At 47.7% G+C, this 22407-nt stretch overlaps 1 pseudogene; it reads right to left on the bottom strand.

Moving 5' to 3' along the window:
- Window positions 1-800: 800 nt before the first annotated feature.
- LOC101767948 lies at window positions 801-22163 on the bottom strand (annotated as a pseudogene).
- Window positions 22164-22407: the final 244 nt, after the last annotated feature.

Genomic DNA, 22407 nt, shown 5'->3' with positions numbered 1-22407 from the left:
CCTTTAGTTTCCTAAAGGAACTTATTTTTATAAAGTATGTGTCTTAGTGCCCAAATGTTTTATTTTTCTACGAGATCATTTACTTTATAACATCAACTCAAACAATGCTCTTAACTTGGCCATGTGAAGTTTAGCACATCTCATTTATTCATGGCACTATTTCCTTAGAATGCAAGTAATAAACATGCTATCACAACTTTGATTCTATTGCGAAAGCTCATCTACATGGTCTCTAAAAATACGTAAAAGAATGTGCTAAAGATCACAGAAAGCTCATGAAATATCATAGGAAATGTAAAAAAGAGCATGAAAAAACCCGGACCATTTAAACAAATTTTTTATATCATCTTTGAAGAAAAACAATATAGTAGAAATCCTTTAAAAAGGATTTTCCATAAGAGCTGGTAAAGATCGAAACGTACACATTTCAACAAAAGTAAATTTGTAGGATAGTTTTCTCTGCACATATTGTTTTAGAAAATATTTTTTCAGTGATTAAGAGTTTACGACGTTCTTTCATCGTTTGGGGTGTGCGTGTGTGTGGGGGGAGTACCTTTCAGGCTTTCACTATTTTTCTTAGTTCAAAATAATTTTCTACATTTTTTGGAGCTTTTTCTGAAGGATTTTTCAGTATTTTTGGGTGCTAATGGAAAATTGACTGAGAATTACGAGAAATTGAACTTTCTAGAAGCACCATCTGGAATAACAGCATAAAAAATGAAAAGCAAAAAGTTAGTGGCAAAGTGAAGAGCACTGTTCAATTTAGTAGCATATAAATAAAGTAAACGCCCTGAAATTATGAATATTCTGCTGGTTTGTAAGTTCACATATTATGCACCTCACATGCACAAAATCTGTTGATCATAACATCATTTACAAAAGTTAAATACAGAAGGGAAGTGTTCTTGAACAAAAGTAGTATTCCTAAAGCAACTGAACCAACACACAGCACATACATGGGTGTTTCAATGTACAATAAAAAAAATCAAAAGGAAGAATTCATGGCTTATTGGAATAAAAAGGGATAAAGTGCCCAACAAACACAGTTCTGAGCAGACACATCATACAAGCATACCAATGGAGAATTTACCATCTAGTTGTCCTAGATACGAATCTCTGGAACGTGCTGCATCTTCTGGTGCATCCCACTCGTTTGCCACAGAGTTTTAAACTCATCGTGCAGGTACAGCAGCCAAAGCCTCTTCAGAGAAAGAAGCAACTCGATGCCTTGAGGAACCTTATCCAGCTGTGCTAGGGACACAATGTAAAGACCTTCAATACGTGGAAGAGCACCATCTCCGATTTCCATCTGCTTGACATCCGGCATTCGCTTCAAGACGAGCGTCTTCAGGTGAGGAAAGCACCCAGCAGAAAGAACCAAAGTGCTTGCACTATTCACCCTGTTAAGACTTAAATAGGTGAGATTTGGCACGTGTGGAGCGAGCACACCCAATGGATCTTCTCCAAGCTGACACCAGCTTAACGCTAAATATTTGAGATGTTCCCCATGATTGCGAAATATCGGATACTTCAGTGTCCCAGAAGCCCACTGGCCCCTTACAATTAACCTGTGGAGCTTTGTGGAAATCGGATCAAGGGCTTGGAGGCAAAGTGTCTCATTCACATCTCTTGCAGAGATAAGCAGGCTGGAAAGAAGTGGCATCGTCGATAGGGTCGCAAAAAGGTTTGCACAATCAGAAGCACTTACATTGTCTATCCATACGCTTCTGAGCTGCATCAGTTTCTTCAGCTGCTCAGCCAAGTCTTTGCTCACTTGCACTGTCTCTAGAGTCCGCAGTTCTTCCAGGTTCGACAGCCCTTCAGGTGATTCGACTCCGATAAAAAATCTGAAATCTGACTGCATTTCGTCAGCGAACCTGTCGGCCAAAAGGTCCCTCAACTTCTTAACATTAACAGTACCTCGTGGTAGCTTTTCTATTTGGGTTTGCTTGATGTCCAGAGTGTGGAGATTCAAGAGATTCTCAATGGACTCTGGGAGTGACTTGACATCGGTGCGCCTTAACCCAATGTACCGCAGATTAAAGAGATTCCCTATAGATGTGGGCACCTCGGTGATATTAGAATCTTGCAGCTCTAGAACAGTCAAGTGCTTTGATTCAGACAAAATTGAGGGTAACAAATCATGGGTGGACGAAATCATTCCATGAGACGTGGAAATTTAACCTTAAGTGAAGTATTAACTTTCCACCTACATAATGACAATCGGCGAACATGTGGGTCCACCTGTATTATTGCTTCATAATCATTTGCAGAACCAAACTTTTCTTCTTTGGCAATGGAGAGTGCCAGATCCCGCATAATATTATGCATCTTGCGAGCTCATCACAGTCCACAACTTCAAGCATATTGCGGTGAATCAGTTCCATGAGATTTACCTCAGCCACCTCCTCTGGTGTATTCTTTTCTCTGCTCAGAACAAAGCCTTCTGCAACCCACAGCCGCACGAGGCTTTCTCGTGACATGGGGTAGTCTTCAGGGAACTAGCTGCAGTACAAAAAGCAATTTGTTGACAATTTGCAGTACAAAAAGCTTAGCTGATTATATGTTTGATTCCAAATGTTTATTCTTTTCTTTGCTCAGAACAAAGCCTTCTGCAACCCACAGTCGCACAAGGCTTTCTCGTGACATGGGGTAGTCTTCAGGGAACAAGCTACAATACAAAAAGCAATTTCTGAGGTCTTCAGATAGATCATGATAGCTTAGGTTTAATATTGCTCGGACATGATCATTTGTTGACAACTCACTCCTTAGCTGATTATATGTTTGATTCCAAATAATGTATTCCAAATAAGACAACAAGCTGCCTATAGTAACAATTGCCAGCGGCAGGCCATGACACCTATCCACTATAGATGTAGCAATTTCCTCAAACTCCTTGGGGCATTTGTGGTCCTTGTTGTTGTGAAAAGCCCTTCTGCAGAAAAGGTCAAATGCATCAGGGCCATCCAATGGTTCTAGCTCAAGGTGCTGGTCCAACGAAGCATCATGTATTTTGGAAAGCATCATGTATTTTGAAGTATAATACGACTTGCTTGGTGATTCTGGAAAGCATCATGTATTTTGAAGTATACCTCTTGCTCCCAGACGTCATCTAATACAATCAAACATTTTCTATTTTGGAGTTTTTTCTTTATTTCTGCCTTCAAGTCGTGTACATCCATTTTGTCAATTCAAGTCGTGTACTGCCCTCTTGTTCCCAATCTTCCAGAGTAGCTTTCTCAACAGAGCGTCTGCCGGGCAGATCTGTGACACAACAATCCAAGCATGCACAGGGAAGTTGACCTTTTCACGTTCATAAAGATTTGTTACCAGGGTAGATTTTCCCAACCCACCCATACCCGAAACTGTTATCACGGTGCTATCCAGCTCATCCGAGTACAGCCATCCAGACAGCAATTTTCTATTTTTTTCAATTCCTACTAGATCTTCATCTTTGACAAAATCTGGGAAACCATCTTGGGACCGCTGCCTTTCAATCTCAGCAAGTTGTTGATTGTTAGAGACAAGCTGTGTTTGGTGTAACCACTTATCCTTCATATGAATAACTTGGTTAATCTCCTCTTCAATATGAGCTATCTCATCTGTAATTGCGCTGAAAACAATGTCATTATGGGTTCCCTTGATGAAGAACTTCAGGAACCCTTCTTGCGTCAGTTGAAAAACATGGTATGAGTATTTGTCTACTACATCTTCAACACGGTAAGCCACCTTCCGGACCTCCCCGATCCAATTATTGGCAAGCTCATCTGTGAGGTAGACTGTTCCAATCTGCTGTATAATTTGGCTCATGAATGTCAGATTCATCCTTATTTGATCGACTTTCCATGGCAGTTCCTTCAGAGAATGAACTTTCCAAGACAGCTTATTTATAACAGCCTTGGAGGTTTCATCTCCTAAAATGGAACCTATCTTCGTGACAGCAAGGAGTACCGCTCCAGCCGATTGTACTGAACAACACAATTACACCAACACACAGCATGCTACATTATATCGATATCAAACTTCAATAAAAATAAATTAAATATTTAGTAAATGAAGGGATCTATTTTAAATGTAACATTACTAACATTGACATGGCCTGCCCAGGATGCCACTAGATAAGAATCTGGATTCTTCAAAGTAACCCTGTCAATAAAAACAAATGGGAAATCTTAGGAAAATGGTGTTTGCTCATCCTACGAAATAAAGTAAAAATTACATTGTGAATTTTGCTCCGGCGCTCCTTTAAAAAAATAGCACAGATCCTAAAGCTAATTAATTTATTTTTGGCACATTGTTAGTGATTTTGCACAGACGGGCGTCTACTAATCTAATCATGTTTCGTCGTGGTTCATTCCTTCGTATAGGAGACGGTGGCTAATTCCAGAGACGTCGGCCTCTCGTTTATATCTGCACAGCTAGTTAACTTATTGTTTTTGTCTTGTATTCTACGATTGCAAGGGCCGTGGCTGATATCTCATCGACTTGTGTCGGTATGAATTCACATGATGGCATACTCTGGGATCTGTTGTAGACTTATTTTCTAACGCGCGCGCGCACCTCTAGTTAGAATTACAGCATACAAAATTAACAGTGGCAAGAAAGAGAGACATTAATATACTGAGAGTCATGAGTATTTTGCTCACTTTTATATTCGATATATGCATGTTTCCGACACAAATCAAACAATTTATTTTCCCTGTTTCCAACTTAAATATTTAAAAACAAACATAGTGAAAGTTGCCATGTGGACGTATAAAGAGCCAAGTATATATTTTCGACCACTGGTAATATTTAGGGACAAATAAACTATGGGTTGTATATTTTTTACATATATAAGATGAATGATAGGTTGTACCTTTTTAATTGACAACTGCGTGTCAATTTTAACAGTTTCCGTCTCATCTAATTTGCTGATAATATCCTCTATTGTAGGCCTTTCATGACGCTTCTTCTTCTTGCAGTTTATTGCAATTTCCATACATCCTTTCACTTGTTTGCAATCCGCTTCAAGTGACGCATACTCTGGGATCTCTTCTAGACTTCTTTTCCAGTTGTCATGTACCTTTGAAGTTAAAACACAGAGTAGAACAAGTACAAGGGCGGTTAATATTATGGAATTTAGTACTCTGCCCTATTGCAAATTCATGTTGTTTTGTTTTGAATATAGGAATTGATTGTAACAGTAAATCGTTATGAACTGTCACGTTTATATGGGCTCGTTGCACTATAATGAACTTTAGAGTTCTGACCAAATGTGATGAGTGAAATAATAACCACAACATGTAGAGTCCACAGTGTGATTTACAGAAAGATCTCCCTTGAATCTAAAGTGGTTGAAAGCTGATGGAGTGACACTCTACTTGCATGCATCTGCTATTAAATGGTGATAAATTCATGGATATTGTTCCAACAGGACTATCAACCTGGCGTGCTGATATACAATAAGAATCTCCAAAACAAAACGAACTGTTAGAGTATATTTGGTAGTTGTAGATATACGTGTCGTAGATACCATATGTATCCGGGGAGCCTTCGCCCCCAAATCTTGTACTTAATATGTACCGGCCGAGAAGCTCAATGCAATAACCATCAATACATCGATTATACGTAATCTATTCCTTCTATATGGTATCACAAGTTTAGGTTCTAATTTTTTACGACTAATTCTTAACGACAAACCCTAACCGTGCTCCTCCGGGGAGATCAATCTCGCTAGGGGCAGCGTCCTTCTTTCAGCGGCTGATTCCGTCGCCCGCGTCGTGTCAAGCAGCAACAGATTGAAGCTTGGTCACGAGCCGGGTGGGGTCGTGTCGTCGCCATCCAGATCCCCTCCGCTGCAGCCGGTGGGCGGCGGTGTCGCTACCGTGGCCAGCCAAGCTGCGTGGCCTATCCCGACGACATGCTCTGCCACCGGCGTGGCGATTCCATACTACGGGGGTGTTTGGATACCCAATGCTAAAGTTTAGCACATGTCACATCGGATGTTTGGATGCTAATTAGGAGTATTAAATATAGGCTAATTACAAAACTAATTACACAGATGGAGTCTAATTCGCGAGACGAATCTATTAAGCCTAATTAGTCCATGATTTGACAATGTAGTGCTACAATAACCATTTGCTAATGATGGATTAATTAGGCTTAATAGATTCGTCTCGCGAAATAGCATATGGGTTCTGCAATTAGTTTTATAATTAGCTCATGTTTAGTCCTCCTAATTAGCATCCGAACATCCAATGTGACACTGCTAAAGTTTAGCACCTAGTATTCAAACACCCCCTACGTTGTGCCGTGCATGGGCACCCCTGCGCGGCGCTGCCGTCAGGGACACAGGGCTGACCAAACTCTGCGAGACGCACCGCTGACATGCGCTGCAGGCCACGTTCTCCCTCTCTCTCAGCCCTTGTTTAGTTCACCCCCAACTCGCAACTTTGGCACTATGCAAAAAGAAGATTCCCCATCACATCAAACTTGCGGTACATGCATGGAGTACTAAATGTAGAAAAAACTAATTGCACAGTTTTGTTGTACTTTGCGAGACGAATCTTTTGAGCCTAATTAGTCAATGTTTGGATAATAATTCACAAATACAAACGAAATGCTACAGTGTGCTACAGTGCTATAGCAGTAATTTGGCACCTCCAAACTTGGGCAACTAAACAAGACCTCAATTCTTTTCTCCTGTCTCCGTTGACCACCAGGACGGGAAGAGATAAGGAGTTGGGAAATAAAGCTATGCGCACCCAGAGTTCTATATGAAGATCGATCCTACTGCTGTCCCTTTTTTTTCTTCCTATCAGATATTGGGTTTGCGTCGCCCACGCCAGTCGACTCTGCGCTCCTTTTCTTGGACATCGTCATCGGCCTTCCTCTTCAACACCTGTGTGGTCCGGGCTAGCGTGCGGTTCGCGTAGGGGCACCACCAGGTCCATCTGCCACACGATCTCCACGCCGGTCATCCCCGACATCGCTGCTACCACTCCGATCTGCACGACATCGTCGTCCGTCATCTCATACGTGCACCCTTGTCCGATCAGTTAATAATGCATGGTCGCGGAATGTGCGGATTTGGGACGGTTGTCCTAAGTACGTGCGCACCACCACCGACATGAGGGTTGCGGCTACTTTGCCTCTTCGAGCAACAGCGCTGCCATCCCTGGTCCTCCCCGTCGTTGCATCTTCATCGCCATTGACTACATCCTCAACCACGTCCACGTCGTCTTCCTCGACAGCGTCTGCAACCTTGTCCACGACTACGTCATTGTGCGCATCACGCACATGGTCTTCATCAAGGTGTTCGAGTTCTTCGCCATCTCCTTTAAGCTCCACCACTGCATCATCCGGATCATCGGGCCTTGCGCCAAATCATTAGGGTCTACCTCCTTACTTCGTCCAGCACCACCTCGTCGCCAGTGTTGCCGTCTCATATCCACCTCATTCTTCTACTCCGACAACCGCAGGCTGCATCGGCACCTTCTACCCCCACGCCATTCCGCGCCCGCAACCATCCTGGAGGCCTCCTCTGCTAGTCCCTCAGACGCTGACACATGGCCGGTGCCCTCTACCTTGCACGTTTAGTATTGGCAACATTGGTGCGTGCCATCATCCCCGACGTGTTTCCGGGCTTGGCAAACCCGGATATGCCTGGTCTACACGTCGGCCTGACAGCATCGACTTCCGCATCGACCTCTCCTTCTACAATTGCCTCGACGCGTCACCGTCTTCGTCTTTGGTGTCTTCCCCTATGCGCCACCATCCCCGTGGTGTCTCCTCGTACGCCCGCAGCTTCATGTCCAACTCCCTCGTTTTCGGCAACCTTGACGACTACGTCGACCACAGCTACCCTACGCACGGCATCCTCGACCATGGCTATTTGTCCTCACCTCGGCTACGTCGACATCGGCACAAAGGGCTATCATCCGCATGAGTTCCTCACCGGTTTTCTGTTTAGTCGTAGCATCTGCATCGCATCGATGTTATAATTGCAGGGCAATGACAGTCCATCGGCTTTGAAGCGTCCCCACATAAGTAGAGACTAAATGTGATACAAATACCAGTCCCAGGAGGCTGATAACACATTTATTCGACAGATAATTCAGTTACCGTACAACTCCTGAGGGAGTGGGAGTGAAATCCACGTAGCGATAAACAGTAAATAAATAACGGCGGCTAACCAAGCGACTGCCAAAAGATAGCACTCAGGACTACACGGCAGCAGCAGCATCTTGGGCAGGACAACACCACAGGCAGCATCGGGTGCGGACACAACCTCTACTCGAGGTCCTCTGCGATGAAATCGGGGTCTTCCTCTGTAGTAATGAAGCAAGGGTGAGTACTAACGTACTCAACAAGTCCAACCCCATCCACGGAGGGGATACAAGCAAGTTTATGCACAAGTATGACAAGGATAGGCTAGAGTTTATTTGCGGAAAAGCTAAATTTTAACACATGCAGGGGATCGTTTTGAAAGGGTTTTTGTAAGGTTTTCCTTTAATACTCGAGACATTGAGTGGGGTTGATCCTACACAAAGGATCCAAGTTTTTATCGCTATCGGACTCCCCGTCCGTCATAGCGCACGGCACAACTGCCGGACTCTTCCAAAATCCCACACACACACACACACACATGACATTCTTGCCCAATTGCTAGTTATGTGACCAAGCCGTAACTCGTCCAATGCCGTGGACACGGCTACCCAGATAGGTTTTAACTCTGCAGAGGGTGTACACTTTTCCCACAAGTAGGGTACCGCAGCACGATCACCTTAGTGACGGTACGGATCCTAACAAAGCCATTACCCACCTTAGCTAAGGCTGGCTAGCCCTCACGGAAAACACCCAAGGGGTTCACGGCTCGTCCATGAGACCGTAACCGGGACCTAAGTCACCAAGATCTTACTCCTTTTCCATGGGTTCCCGTTGCTCACCAGCACCCCTGAGGACTAACCATCCAGCTAGTGGGATTTATGCTAAGGCGTTGCCCATACAACGGTCGAGTGGTTGCACGATAGTGGAATTAGGCAAGATGACACATCAACTCGGTCCTTAATTACGACAGGATGGATATCTCCCGACATTGCTCAACCACCAAGGTACGAGCACAACAACATGGCATCCCACACGAGGAACACCCATCCATCCCGTCTACACATCCTTTTCCCCCAACCCCAAAAGCCATTTCTCTTGCGTGGACACACACACACACTTATTTTCCGAATACACTTATTGTAATAATGATTGCAGTTGAGTCACAATTTCCTAAGCGTTCTAGCAGTGGCTATCATCTAAACAGAGCGAGTCATATTTAGAGATAGGCATAGGACAACAAGGAATGTTCATAACAATCAAGGGGTGGCTATCCAACCATGTCTTGTGATAAAATAATATGCATTTTGTAAAACAGGCCAATAGGTTGTGTTTGAAAAACTAGGTATTAAGTATGCATCAAAGGGTGAGATTGGACTTGCCGTCTTCAAAGCCTTCCGGGAGTTCCGGCTCGCGGTACTGGTCCTCGGGCTCGGGCTCGCGGTCAAACTCTTCCTCGGGCTCCTCCTCGGTCAATCCGCGATCTACGGCACACACAATTAGACACACAAATAAATAAAAGAGGAAACGATTTTTAACCGTGAGCTCCGAACAGGAAACGCGAACGGAAAATAGGTAGAAGGATTATTTCTGGGAAATTTGGATATAGATCGGTGAAAGTATTCCAGAGGATGACGTGGTAAAATTTGGGATTAATTGGAGGAAGTTTGGTGCATGAAATGACGGGTTAAACATGGATTAGGGGCTTAAACGGAGGCTTAGGGCTGAGTTATAATAAACCAGGGACCTATGTGTAATTACTTTTGGGGGTGGAGGGGCTTATTTGTGAAACTGCTACAAGAGTGGTGGAAGGACTATTTCGCGAATAGTGGATTTCAGGGGGTTAGATCGGAATTTTGGGTTTCTTCTTCCTTTGGTGCGCATAGTACACAGGGGGACAGAGGGAGGGGCACGGCCGGGCCTGGGGGCGGCGGCCTAGGGTCGCCGGCGGCGAGGGGAGGCGGCGGGAGAAGGTGGAGGGGTCCGGGGAGGCCCCATTTTGCTACTCACCTCGGGGATTTGGGTAGGGAAGGGGGTGCGGCCGGTGGTGGGTTTCGGCGGCGGCGGCGGCGGCTCGGGTGGCGGCACGTGCCCCGGGCGCAGGCCCAAGGCGGCCGGGCGGCGTGGCGCCAGGCGCGCCGGCAGGGCCGAGGTGACTGGCGGGACCGAGCTGAGCGAGGGGGCCGGTGACGGGCGGAGGTGACCGGCGGGACCCCAGGCGGGCGGCGCGGGTCCGGGCGACGGGGCAGTATGGCGCCAGGGATGGGGGCGCCGGAGTAAATGGCGTTGGCCGGCCAGGAGGTGTGGCGCCAGGGGGGGTGGCGCCGAGTGCCAGGAAGAAGAAAGAGGAGGAGAGAGAGAGAGGAAGGAAGAAGAAAGAAGAAAGAGAAAGAAAGAAGAAGGAAAAAGAAAAGGAGAAAAGGGGGAAAAAAGAGAAGGAAAAAGGAAGAGACCGGCGGCGTTCGCGGCACGCGGTCGGGGCACGCGCACGGCGTCTGACAACGGCATGCGGCGAGATTCACGGGCACGGAAAAAGATAGGTGGGGGCCGGCATGGGTACCGGGACGGCGAAAACACCGGGGAGATTTCCGATTTCCGGGAGCTCAGCGGTAAAAAGATTTTAAAGACGGTTTTTTAACGGGTGATTTTAGTTAGTGATTTCTGCGGGCGTTACAAACCTACCCCACTTAAATTGAATCTCGTCCTCGAGATTCGACTGAGTCCTGAAGAGATGGGGAAATTCCTTCTTTAACGCGTCTTCGCGTTCCCACGTGGCTTCTTCTTCGCCATGCCTGCTCCATTGTACTCTGCATATCCGAACTGTCGTATTTCTTGTCCTTCTGGTGACAGTGTCCAAAATCTTGACAGGCACTTCTTGATACCGAAGGTCCTTTTGTAGGTCTATTGTTTCCACTAGCACTTGTTCCTCCGGTACTCTCAGGCACTTCTTAGCTGGGAAACATGAAATACCGGGTGGATATCCGACATTTCTTCGGGCAGTTGGATACGGTACGCTACGGCTCCAACTCTCTTTAACACCTGGTATGGTCCGATATACCGAGGGGCTAGCTTTCCTTGCACTTGAAATCTTCGAGTACCCCGAATCGGGGATACCTTGAGGTAGACAAAATCTCCCTCATTGAAGCACAATTCCCGTCTTCTCTTGTCCGAGTAGCTCTTCTGTCTGGACTGGGCAGCCTTCAGCTTCTCTCGGATTTCTGCTACACGGTCTTCTGCTTCCTTGATAAAAGCTGGTCCGACCAGGGAACGTTCTCCGACTTCTGACCACATCAAAGGGGTCTGACACTTTCTACCATAAAGAGCCTCAAATGGTGACATGCCTAGACTGGCTTGGTAACTATTGTTGTATGAGCATTCTGCATAGGGTAGACTTTGTTCCCAATCCTTCCCATAGGTGAGGACACACGCCCTCCACATATCTTCCATGATTTGATTTACCCGCTCTGTTTGGCCATCGGTCTGGGGGTGATAAGCTGAACTAAAATCCAGTTTGGTGCCCATGGCTTTGTGTAAGCTCCTCCAAAACCTAGAGGTGAACTGAGTTCCTCTATCTGAGACGATCCGGCTGGGCACACCATGCAGCTTCACTATGTTGTCGACGTAGAGTCGAGCCAGTTTTTCTCCACCGTATGTGGTCCGTGCGGGCAGATAGTGAGCAACCTTGGTGAGTCGGTCCACTATTACCCATATGGAGTCATTTCCCTTCTGAGTTCTGCGCAAGCCTACTACAAAATCCATGCCGATCTCATCCCACTTCCAAACCGGGATAGTCAAAGGTTGCAGCAAGCCGGCTGGCTTCTGGTGTTCGGCTTTGACCCTTTGGCAGGTGTCACAACGGGCGACGAACTGAGCTATGTCTGCCTTCATTCCATTCCACCAGTATTTCTGCTTTAGGTCCATGTACATCTTTGTGGATCCGGGGTGAATGGAGTATGCTGAGTTATGGGCTTCATCCATGATGATCTGCCGGAATTCTCCGTCCTTGGGGACACAAATTCTGTTCTTATACCACAAGGTTTCTTTGTCATCTACCCTGAAATCCGGGGCTTTATTTTCTCCGGTTTGCTTGCGGATTTTTGCTAAGTCTTGGTCTGAACCCTGGGCTTCTCGGATTTTATCCTCCAAGGTGGGCTGGACACTTAGCCTACGGCTAGCATTCTGGGGGATGATATGCACATTCAACCGGGCCACTTCCTCTCGTAGACGGGCATTCTCGGGTCCGGGCTGTCCATAGGACTTTTTGCTCAGGGCATCAGCTACAACATTAGCTTTGCCGGGGTGGTAATGGATTTCTAGGTTGTAGTCCTTTACCAGCTCTAGCCACCTCCTCTGCCTTAAATTCAGATCGGGTTGGGTAAAGATGTACTTTAGGCTTTTATGGTCGGTGTAGATTTCACACTTATTCCCAATCAGATAATGTCTCCAGATCTTGAGGGCATGCACTACGGTTGCAAATTCTAAGTCATGGGTTGGGTAGTTCTGCTCATGGGGCTTAAGTTGTCGGGAAGCATAGGCCACAACCTTCCCATCCTACATGAGGACACACCCTAATCCTTGTCGGGATGCATCGCAGTAGATGATGAAGTCTCGCTGGATGTCTGGCAGGGTTAGCACTGGGGCTGTTGTCAATCTCTTCTTCATCTCTCGGAAACTCCGTTCACATGACTCGGTCCAGGTGAACTTCTTGTCCTTTCTGAGCAACTCTGTCATGGGACGGGCTATCTTGGAGAATCCCTCAATAAACCTCCGATAATACCCTGCTAAACCCAGGAAACTCCTGATTTCACTAACATTAGTGGGCTGTTGCCAGTTGGAGACGGCTTCCACCTTCTCAGGATCAACTGCTACTCCTTCCGCGGTCAAGATATGACCAAGGAATGCCACCTTCTCAAGCCAAAATTCACACTTGCTGAATTTAGCATAGAGTCGGTGGGCTCTCAGTTTTTCCAAGACCACCCGTAAGTGGTGTTCATGCTCCTGAACACTCTTGGAGTAGATAAGTATGTCGTCAATAAAGACTACGACAAATTTATCTAACTCATCCATAAACACCTTGTTCATGAGGTTCATGAAATAAGCCGGTGCATTGGTCAATCCAAAGGACATCACTGTAAACTCAAATTGACCATAACGGGTGACAAAGGCGGTCTTCGGGATGTCGCTCTCCTTGATCTTGAGCTGATGATACCCCGATCTCAGATCTATCTTGGAGAAATACTTGGCTCCCTTCAGTTGGTCGAACAGGTCATCTATTCTGGGGAGAGGGTACTTATTCTTAATGGTGACCTCATTTAATGCGCGATAATCCACGCACATCCTCATACTCCCGTCTTTCTTTTTGACAAAAAGCACGGGGGCTCCCCACGGGGATGAGCTGGGCCTGATGAAGCCACTCTGTTGCAACTCTCCCAACTGTTTCTTCAGCTCGGCTAACTCTGAGGCTGCCATTCTATAGGGTCTCTTAGCTATAGGGGAGGTTCCGGGGACGAGGTCAATTAAGAACTCTATGTCCCTGTCAGGGGGCATTCCAGGTAGTTCTTCAGGAAAGACGTCCGGGTACTCACTCACTACTGGGACTCCTTCTAAGGTCTTGGTCTCCATGCTGAACACCATGGGGTCTGGACCACTTCCCTTAGTGTGACAGGTCACTTGCACACCATCTCGATTGGTCAGGTGCACTACCTTATCGGCACACCCTATATGACCGTCATGTAGGCTCAGCCAGTCCATTCCAAGAATCACATCTATCCTCTTAGACTTAAGTACTACTAGATCTGCTAGAAATTCTACCCCACTTAAATTGATCCTTACCCGAGAATAGCCTAGTCGACACTGAATGTCGGCTCCAGGAGTCCGGGTTAATAGGGGTAACTTTAGTAGTACTGTAGGTATATGATGTTTTTCCACAAAACTTGAGGATATGAAGGAATGTGATGCTCCAGAATCAAAAAGTACTGTTGCCAAGACTGAGCTGACTAGGAACTCACCGAGCACCACGCCTTGAGCTTCGCGAGCCTCCTGCGCGCCGATGTGGTTGACACGGGCTCGTCCGAATGACTGCTGGGGCGGCCTCATCTGCTGGCTGTTGTTGTTGCTGGGGTTGCCGCTGCTGCGAACTGGCACACGGTTGGCTCCTGACAGGGCGGCCCTGGGTCCAGCTACTGAGTTGGACAAGGCTGATGCTGCTGGCTTGTTGGCATAGGGGCAGTTGGCGATGAAATGTCCTGGCTCTCTGCAGTTGAAGCATGCTCTACCATTGCTGGTGACCTGGCTGGCGCTGCTCTGTGGGGCCTTGATAGAGTTCTGGCTCCTGAATGGGGCAGCAGTCTGATGCGAACCAGATGCTTGGGACTGGGTCCGATAATGCATGGGAGCTTGGGATCTGGGCAAGGGGTGACCGAAGCTCCTTGGCTTCTGGAATCGGTCCTGCTGGTGCGCCTTGTTTTCCAGGAACCGACGCTTGTTGTCCCTCCACTCTTCTGCCTTAGCCCTCTCGGTCAAGATGGCCATGTTCATCAAGGTGTTGAAGTCGGGGTAGATCTGGGGAGTGAGCAGGGTCCTCAGCTCCGCGTTCAAGCCTTTCTTGAACATGTCCTGCTTCTTCTCATCCTTGTCCACCTCCTCTGGAGCATAATGAGCCAGCTCCATGAACTGGAAGGTGTACTCCTCCACAGATCGGTTGCCCTGGCGGAGCTCACGGAACTCATCCGCCTTGCGCTTCATGGTGGCGGCGGGAATGTGGTAGCGACGGAATTCCGTCACGAACTCATCCCAGGTGATAGTGGAGGCATCCTGGGCGGCAGAGCAGTAGTTCTCCCACCAAGCTAGGGCAGTCCCAGTGAGCTGGTGGGCAGCTAAGAGAATTTTGTCCCTGCCCTCACAACCAAAGGGCTCCAGCTTCCTCTGGATGACGCGTAGCCAGTCATCTGCGTCCAGAGGGTTGACAGACCCGCCAAAAGTGGGTGGCTTGGTCCGGAGGAAGTCCGTCAACTTCTCATTCATGTTCTGCCCGCGGGGCCTCTGGCGAGTAACGGCGTTGGCCAGAGCTTCCAGCAGAAGGGTCTGGTTGTTCATCACTTGAACCAGATCGATAACCGGTGGGGGCGGTGATTGCTGCGTTCCCACTTGGCTTTCTCCCCTTCCTTCTGGCTGGCTTACTTCCTGCTCCTCAGGGAGTACTGCCGGGGGCGGCTCCTGCCTTTCTGGCTGCCTCTCTGCACTGGGGGAGGCATGGGCCTGACTGGGGGAAGTCCTGGTGGCACGCTTGGGCGGCATCTGCAGATTGAGTGAGACCTTTTTATGAGAGTATGATTTGGATTTTAGTGATCTTTAAAGTGGTTATTTCGTATTTTCGAAGAGACAGAATCCACCTCTGTCGACAAACACACAGACTAACAAGCAACAAACACAAACGATTTTATTTATTCTGCCACGGGGGTACAACACTGCTGGGGGTAAGGCCAAAACACGCACTACACGACCGGTTACAGCAACACAACTGGGGGGTACAACTCTAAACTACGGACCATGACGGCTTCATTCCTTGGGCAATCCTGGCTGGGCACACTACTCGCGGGGCGAGTCTTCTCCTTGGACTGAGTGATCCTCCAATGGGAGGAGAAGGGCCAGCACTTCATCCTTCAGAGTCCCGCCCGTGGGAGGGGTCTCGGGAACCACTCCATCCGACACCTCGGAGTTCCTTTCCGAAGGTGGTGGTGCCGGGGTGGCGTCCGGACTTTTCCGCTTACTGGGCCCTGGAAGAATGGGAATCCCTTCAAGGATCGGAGCCTCGTCGTCCTCGATGGCCACCATCCTTCTTCTGGCACGAACAGTGAGGTGGGCATCCTTCAGCTCCTTGGTGTGCCGATCCTCAGCCTCCTTGAGAGCCTCAACGGCAATGGCCTCGTTGCTTTGAGCGGCTGCGGCTCGGGCTTCGGCAGCGGCTAACTTCACCTGAAGCCTCCTCACCATAACCTCTGCGTCCTCGGCCCTACGGGTCTGCTGCTTCAACTTAGCAGCCTGCTCGTCGTAGAGTTCATCCAAGGTGAGAAGGTAGGCAGCCATGTGCAGCACAGTGGGGTCATCCTCGCGCTGTCCACGTCCTTCCAAGGTCCGTACCCGGGCCAGCCAAACCGGGCGGTTTTTCTTGACAGGCGGGTAGAACCTCATCGGAGTGCGGCCAATGTGCCTCTCATAGATCTGACACAGGAAACGGAGGGCCTTCCGGGCTGCCACTTGATAGGTATCCTTGTGCCGGAAGCCGGTGGCAGTCACGTTCCATGGCTGGATATCCGGATAGTGGCTACTCCGCCCGATGTAGATGATCATCTCACATCGAGGGGTCCCGCGGTCCTCGTACTCCCTGCTGGTGTACTCCGGACGCTCATAAATCCCGAGGCGGTCCATGCAGGCGAACAGCAATCTGGGAAAACCAGGCTCTTCCAGGCAGTGGCTGTTGACCCATCCTTCCTCGGCCATCTGGAAAAGATCCGGGGCACAAATTAGTTTTACAATAGAGCAAAGGTAGGAAGAAATTTTGTAATTCTTTTGTTTTGGTCAAAAAGGGCTAATCCGGTCCTAAGGTCGCGTCCTACAGCCAACGACGGCTCTGATACCACCTGAAGCGTCCCCACATAAGTAGAGACTAAATGTGATACAAATATCAGTCCCAGGAGGCTGATAACATATTTATTCGACAGATAATTCAGTTACCGTACAACTCCCGAGGGAGTGGACGTGAAAGCCACGCAGCGATAAACAGTAAATAAATAACGGCGGCTAACCAAGCGACTGCCAAAAGACAGCACTCGGGACTACACGGCAGCAGCAGCATCTTGGGCAAGACAACACCACAGGCAGCGTCGGGTGCGGACACAACCTCTACTCGAGGTCCTCTGCGACGAAATCGGGGTCTTCCTCTGTAGTAATGAAGCAAGGGTGATTACTAACGTACTCAACAAGTCCAACCCCATCCACGGAGGGGATACAAGCAAGTTTATGCACAAGTATGACAAGGATAGGCTAGAGTTTATTTGCGGAAAAGCTAAATTTTAACACATGCAGGGGATCGTTTTGAAAGGGTTTTTGTAAGGTTTTCCTTTAATACTCGAGACATTGAGTGGGGTTGATCCTACACAAAGGATCCAAGTTTTTATCGCTATCGGACTCCCCGTCCGTCATAGCGCACGGCACAACTGCCGGACTCTTCCAAAATCCCACACACACACACACACACACACATGACATTCTTGCCCAATTGCTAGTTATGTGACCAAGCCGTAACTCGTCCAATGCCGTGGACACGGCTACCCGGATAGGTTTTAACTCTGTAGAGGGTGTACACTTTTCCCACAAGTAGGGTACCGCAGCACGATCACCTTAGTGACGGTACGGATCCTAACAAAGCCATTACCCACCTTAGCTAAGGCTGGCTAGCCCTCACGGAAAACACCCAAGGGGTTCACGGCTCGTCCATGAGACCGTAACCGGGACCTAAGTCACCAAGATCTTACTCCTTTTCCATGGGTTTCCGTTGCTCACCAGCACCCCTGAGGACTAACCATCCAGCTAGTGGGATTTATGCTAAGGCGTTGCCCATACAACGGTCGAGTGGTTGCACGATAGTGGAATTAGGCAAGATGACACATCAACTCGGTCCTTAATTACGACAGGATGGATATCTCCCGACATTGCTCAACCACCAAGGTACGAGCACAACAACATGGCATCCCACACGAGGAACACCCATCCATCCCGTCTACACATCCTTTTCCCCCAACCCCAAAAGCCATTTCTCTTGCGTGGACACACACACACACTTATTTTCCGAATACACTTATTGTAATAATGATTGCAGTTGAGTCACAATTTCCTAAGCGTTCTAGCAGTGGCTATCATCTAAACAGAGCGAGTCATATTTAGAGATAGGCATAGGACAACAAGGAATGTTCATAACAATCAAGGGGTGGCTATCCAACCATGTCTTGCGATAAAATAATATGCATTTTTGTAAAACAGGCCAATAGGTTGTGTTTGAAAAACTAGGTATTAAGTATGCATCAAAGGGTGAGATTGGACTTGCCATCTTCAAAGCCTTCCGGGAGTTCCGGCTCGCGGTACTGGTCCTCGGGCTCGGGCTCACGGTCAAACTCTTCCTCGGGCTCCTCCTCGGTCAATCCGCGATCTACGGCACACACAAGTAGACACACAAATAAATAAAAAAGGAAACGATTTTTAACCGTGAGCTCCGAACAGGAAACGCGAATGGAAAATAGGTAGAAGGATTATTTCTGGGAAATTTGGATATAGATCGGCGAAAGTATTCCAGAGGATGACGTGGTAAAATTTGGGATTAATTGGAGGAAGTTTGGCGCATGAAATGACGGGTTAAACATGGATTAGGGGCTTAAACGGAGGCTTAGGGCTGAGTTATAATAAACCAGGGACCTATGTGTAATTACTTTTGGGGGTGGAGGGGCTTATTTGTGAAACTGCTACAAGAGTGGTGGAAGGACTATTTCGCGAATAGTGGATTTCAGGGGGTTAGATCGGAATTTTGGGTTTCTTCTTCCTTTGGTGCGCACAGTACACAGGGGGAGAGAGGGAGGGGCACGGCCGGGCCTGGGGGCGGCGGCGGCGAGGGGAGGCGGCGGGAGAAGGTGGAGGGGTCCGGGGAGGCCCCATTTTGCTACTCACCTCGGGGATTTGGGTAGGGAAGGGGGTGCGGCCGGTGGTGGGTTTCGGCGGCGGCGGCGGCGGCTCGGGTGGCGGAGGCAGGGGAGACGGGGAGTGGTGGTGTTGGTGGGTGGAGAGTGGGGAGGGCCGGGCGGCTTTTATAGGCGGCGGGGAGGGCGCCGGCGGTGGCGTGCGGGGCCGGGACGCGGCGTGGCGCCAGGCGCCGGGCGGAGTGGCGGCGGCGTACGGCGGGGTAGGGGCCGGGTAGGCCGGCCGGGGAGTCGGCGCCGGGTGGCGGCACGTGCCCCGGGCGCGGGCCCAAGGCGGCCGGGTGGCGTGGCGCCAGGCGCGCCGGCAGGGCCGGGAGGGCCGAGGTGACTGGCGGGACCGAGCCGAGCGAGGGGGCCGGTGACGGGCAGAGGTGACCGGCGGGACCCCAGGCGGGCGGCGCGGGTCCGGGCGACGGGGCAGTATGGCGCCAGGGATGGGGGCGCCGGAGTAGATGGCGTTGGCCGGCCAGGAGGTGTGGCGCCGGGGGGGGGGTGGCGCCCGGTGCCAGGAAGAAGAAAGAGGAGGAGAGAGAGAGGAAGGAAGAAGAAAGAAGAAAGAGAAAGAAAGAAGAAGGAAAAAGAAAAGGAGAAAAGGGGAAAAAAAGAGAAGGAAAAAGGAAGAGACCGGCGGCGTTCGCGGCACGTGGTCGGGGCACGCGCACGGCGTCTGACAACGGCACGCGGCGAGATTCACGGGCACGGAAAAAGATAGGTGGGGGCTGGCATGGGTACCGGGACCGCGAAAACACCGGGAAGATTTCCGATTTCCGGGAGCTCAGCGGTAAAAAGATTTTAAAGATGGTTTTTTAACGGGTGATTTTAGATAGTGATTTCTGCGGGCGTTACAGGCTTCTACCTCCGGCTTCTTCTCCAGTCTCACCGTCTGCACTACTCCCGCTGTGACTGCGGAGGGATGTTAGAGTATATTTGGTACTTGTAGATATACATATCGTAGACTGCCATATGTATCCGGGGGAGCCTCGCCCCCTAAATATTTTACCTAATATATACTGGTCGATAGGCTCAATCCATCCATTATATGTAACCCGCTTAAGATTATTTAAATTATTCGAACATGTTCTAGTATATAAGAGGCTTATAAATTAAGATTAATTAAATTATTCTTACATGTTCAATAAATTCTTGGGGCTCCATGTCAGCAAAATCAGAGAAGCCTGTAACTCCAGTGATTATCTGCATAATTATAACACCTAAACTATATATGTCATATTCCCTGGAGATTATTTGATTGTTAATGAACTCTGGAGGCAAGTATCCACTGCAGCAGAACATAAATGACATAGCAAAGTGAGACTAAGGAATAACTACAATTTAGCAGATCAAAAGTTCACAGGAGACAATAATCTTACAGTGTCCCTAGAGGCGTCATTGTCCTTTTGGTGTTCCCTTCACCGATGAGCCTAGATAAACCAAAATCGGTGATTTTTGGCAACATCTTCTCATCTAGCAGTATATTATCAGGTTTTAAGTCAAGATGGAAAATGGGAATCTTGTGAAGGTACTGTAGACCCTCACAGATTCCCTTAATTATTTTGTAGCGTATGGGCCAATTCTTGCTAAGACATCCACCTACAAGAACAAACATAATATTCTCAATATACATAATGCAAAGAATATTTTTAATGTCCGAAATAATATTACGCAATAACACATGAGCACCTTACCTGAAAGAAACTTGCGAAGGCTTCCATTGGGCACATACTCAAGACATAGTGCCCTGCGTATCCTATAGCAAAGTATTAATTTTCCTTTGTGCTCAATAATTTCTTCCTCAGGTTCATCGCAGAACCCCAACAATTGTACAATATTAGGATGCTTGAGCTTCTTAAGGTTTCCAAATTCATTTTGGAACTGCTGGTCACTGATCTCAGGCGTGAAATAACGAAGCAGCTTCACAGCAACCTCTTCTCCATCATCAAGCAGCCCCTATTAAACACCTTCTTTAATTACACATAATAATTTTGTTTTTTCTATGCTGATATATAGTAACAGAGAATTATAAATGAAAATGAATACGATTAGCTCGGTTCCTTTTGCACACATCCTCATATAACCGATGTTAAGACAATAAACAACAATATCATCCAACATTCACTACTACAGATAGTCTCAAGGCCACCAATGACTGTTTTGCTTTCAAAACTAAGTATCTGTGGCAAGGTTTAGACATAAAAACCATTTGCGATATATTTTGTAATACTTTCTGTGATATGAGCTCATTGCAAATTGTTCTTTTATTTAAAACTGCTAATGATAAGGTCTAGAAACAGAAACCATCTTTGATATATTTTCCACATATGTTTTTCTGGAGACATTCCCATGGCTCAAAGGACACCTATGCAACAAATAGAGCTTTGGATTATAAACTACACTTTTAATTATACCATGACCCTGGTTCAAATGTTAGCTTGGCAAGAAGAGATATTTAGTTTAAAGGTTTACCCACAATCACTGTAAGAGATAGAAGGAGGTCAGAGATTATGAATGTAAATAAATTTAAAAACATCGTATGTTTTACAACGAACATTACAAAGGAGATTTTTAATTTAATAGGGGTACCTTAAACACACGTCCAAATGTACCGCGTCCAAGTTCATCTGCAAAATTATTTGTAATCTCTTTAACTAGTGAGTATTGTAGCTTCCTTGGATGGTCATCTGTCCAACCCTTCATGGCGTTATTCTTCTACATCAAGACTAGCAGCCTTGTACAGGTACTACCAAGAAAACCTTCTCTTCAATTCGTTTCCTACCACTTCCTATCAAATCAATCTTTTGAAAAAAAAAGAAAGAACGAAATTAGAAAGAAACACGAAACCAATTACCAATAGATGCAAAAGTAGTAGAGTTTTGTGATGAAACCATACTGGATGTTGGGGATGCCATGGCAGTAGAAGCAGATCTCTCTGCGATGAAAGTTGCCAAACCGATTTGATAGATCTCACAGCCTCACAGGACGTTCACAAAAAAGAAATAAACTGAAGCAGTTGTGGAGGATCATATGTATACCCAGAGAAAGGAATTCAGAGTTCAGCCTTGTCTTTCAATTAAGCGGGAATTCAGAGAAGCAAGTACGCACCTGCTAGTCGTCTTGCAGCTGCAGCCGGAGCTCACCGTACCAGTGTGAGGAGGGCTGCAGTGAGATGCAACTCAATAATGCAGTGAACCAGCCGTTCCTTGATGCTCCTTGCCACTTTATTCCATTCCTTGTTTTTTATTATTAATCTATTCTTCGTTCCGTATCATTTGGCTAAAAGAGAAAGATTACAGCCGTGGGTCCGCTCGGGAGTGCGTGTGGTCCACGGCGCACCAACGAACAAGCTGTAGCTGTAGGCGCTGTAGGCAAGCCGGAGATATTTCGGGCAATAGCCATCACGGTCAGTGTTAAGGCTTTCACCAGTCGAACGAATGTACCGGAGGACCCCCTCTCCGTTGCAGCCGGTTAATTACTGGCTAAAAGCGATGAGTAGGATGATCTCAAACTTAACACAGCTGCATGAATTGGTTGAAATGATCTTGCTGCTCGTGGTTCAGTGCCCTGCCGCTGTTAATGG

The sequence above is a fragment of the Setaria italica genome, chromosome VIII (assembly GCF_000263155.2).
Source record: "Setaria italica strain Yugu1 chromosome VIII, Setaria_italica_v2.0, whole genome shotgun sequence".
NCBI classification, from domain to species: domain Eukaryota; kingdom Viridiplantae; phylum Streptophyta; class Magnoliopsida; order Poales; family Poaceae; genus Setaria; species Setaria italica.
Note: the sequence above shows the minus strand (reverse complement) of the source record. Positions and strands in the feature narration are given on the sequence as shown.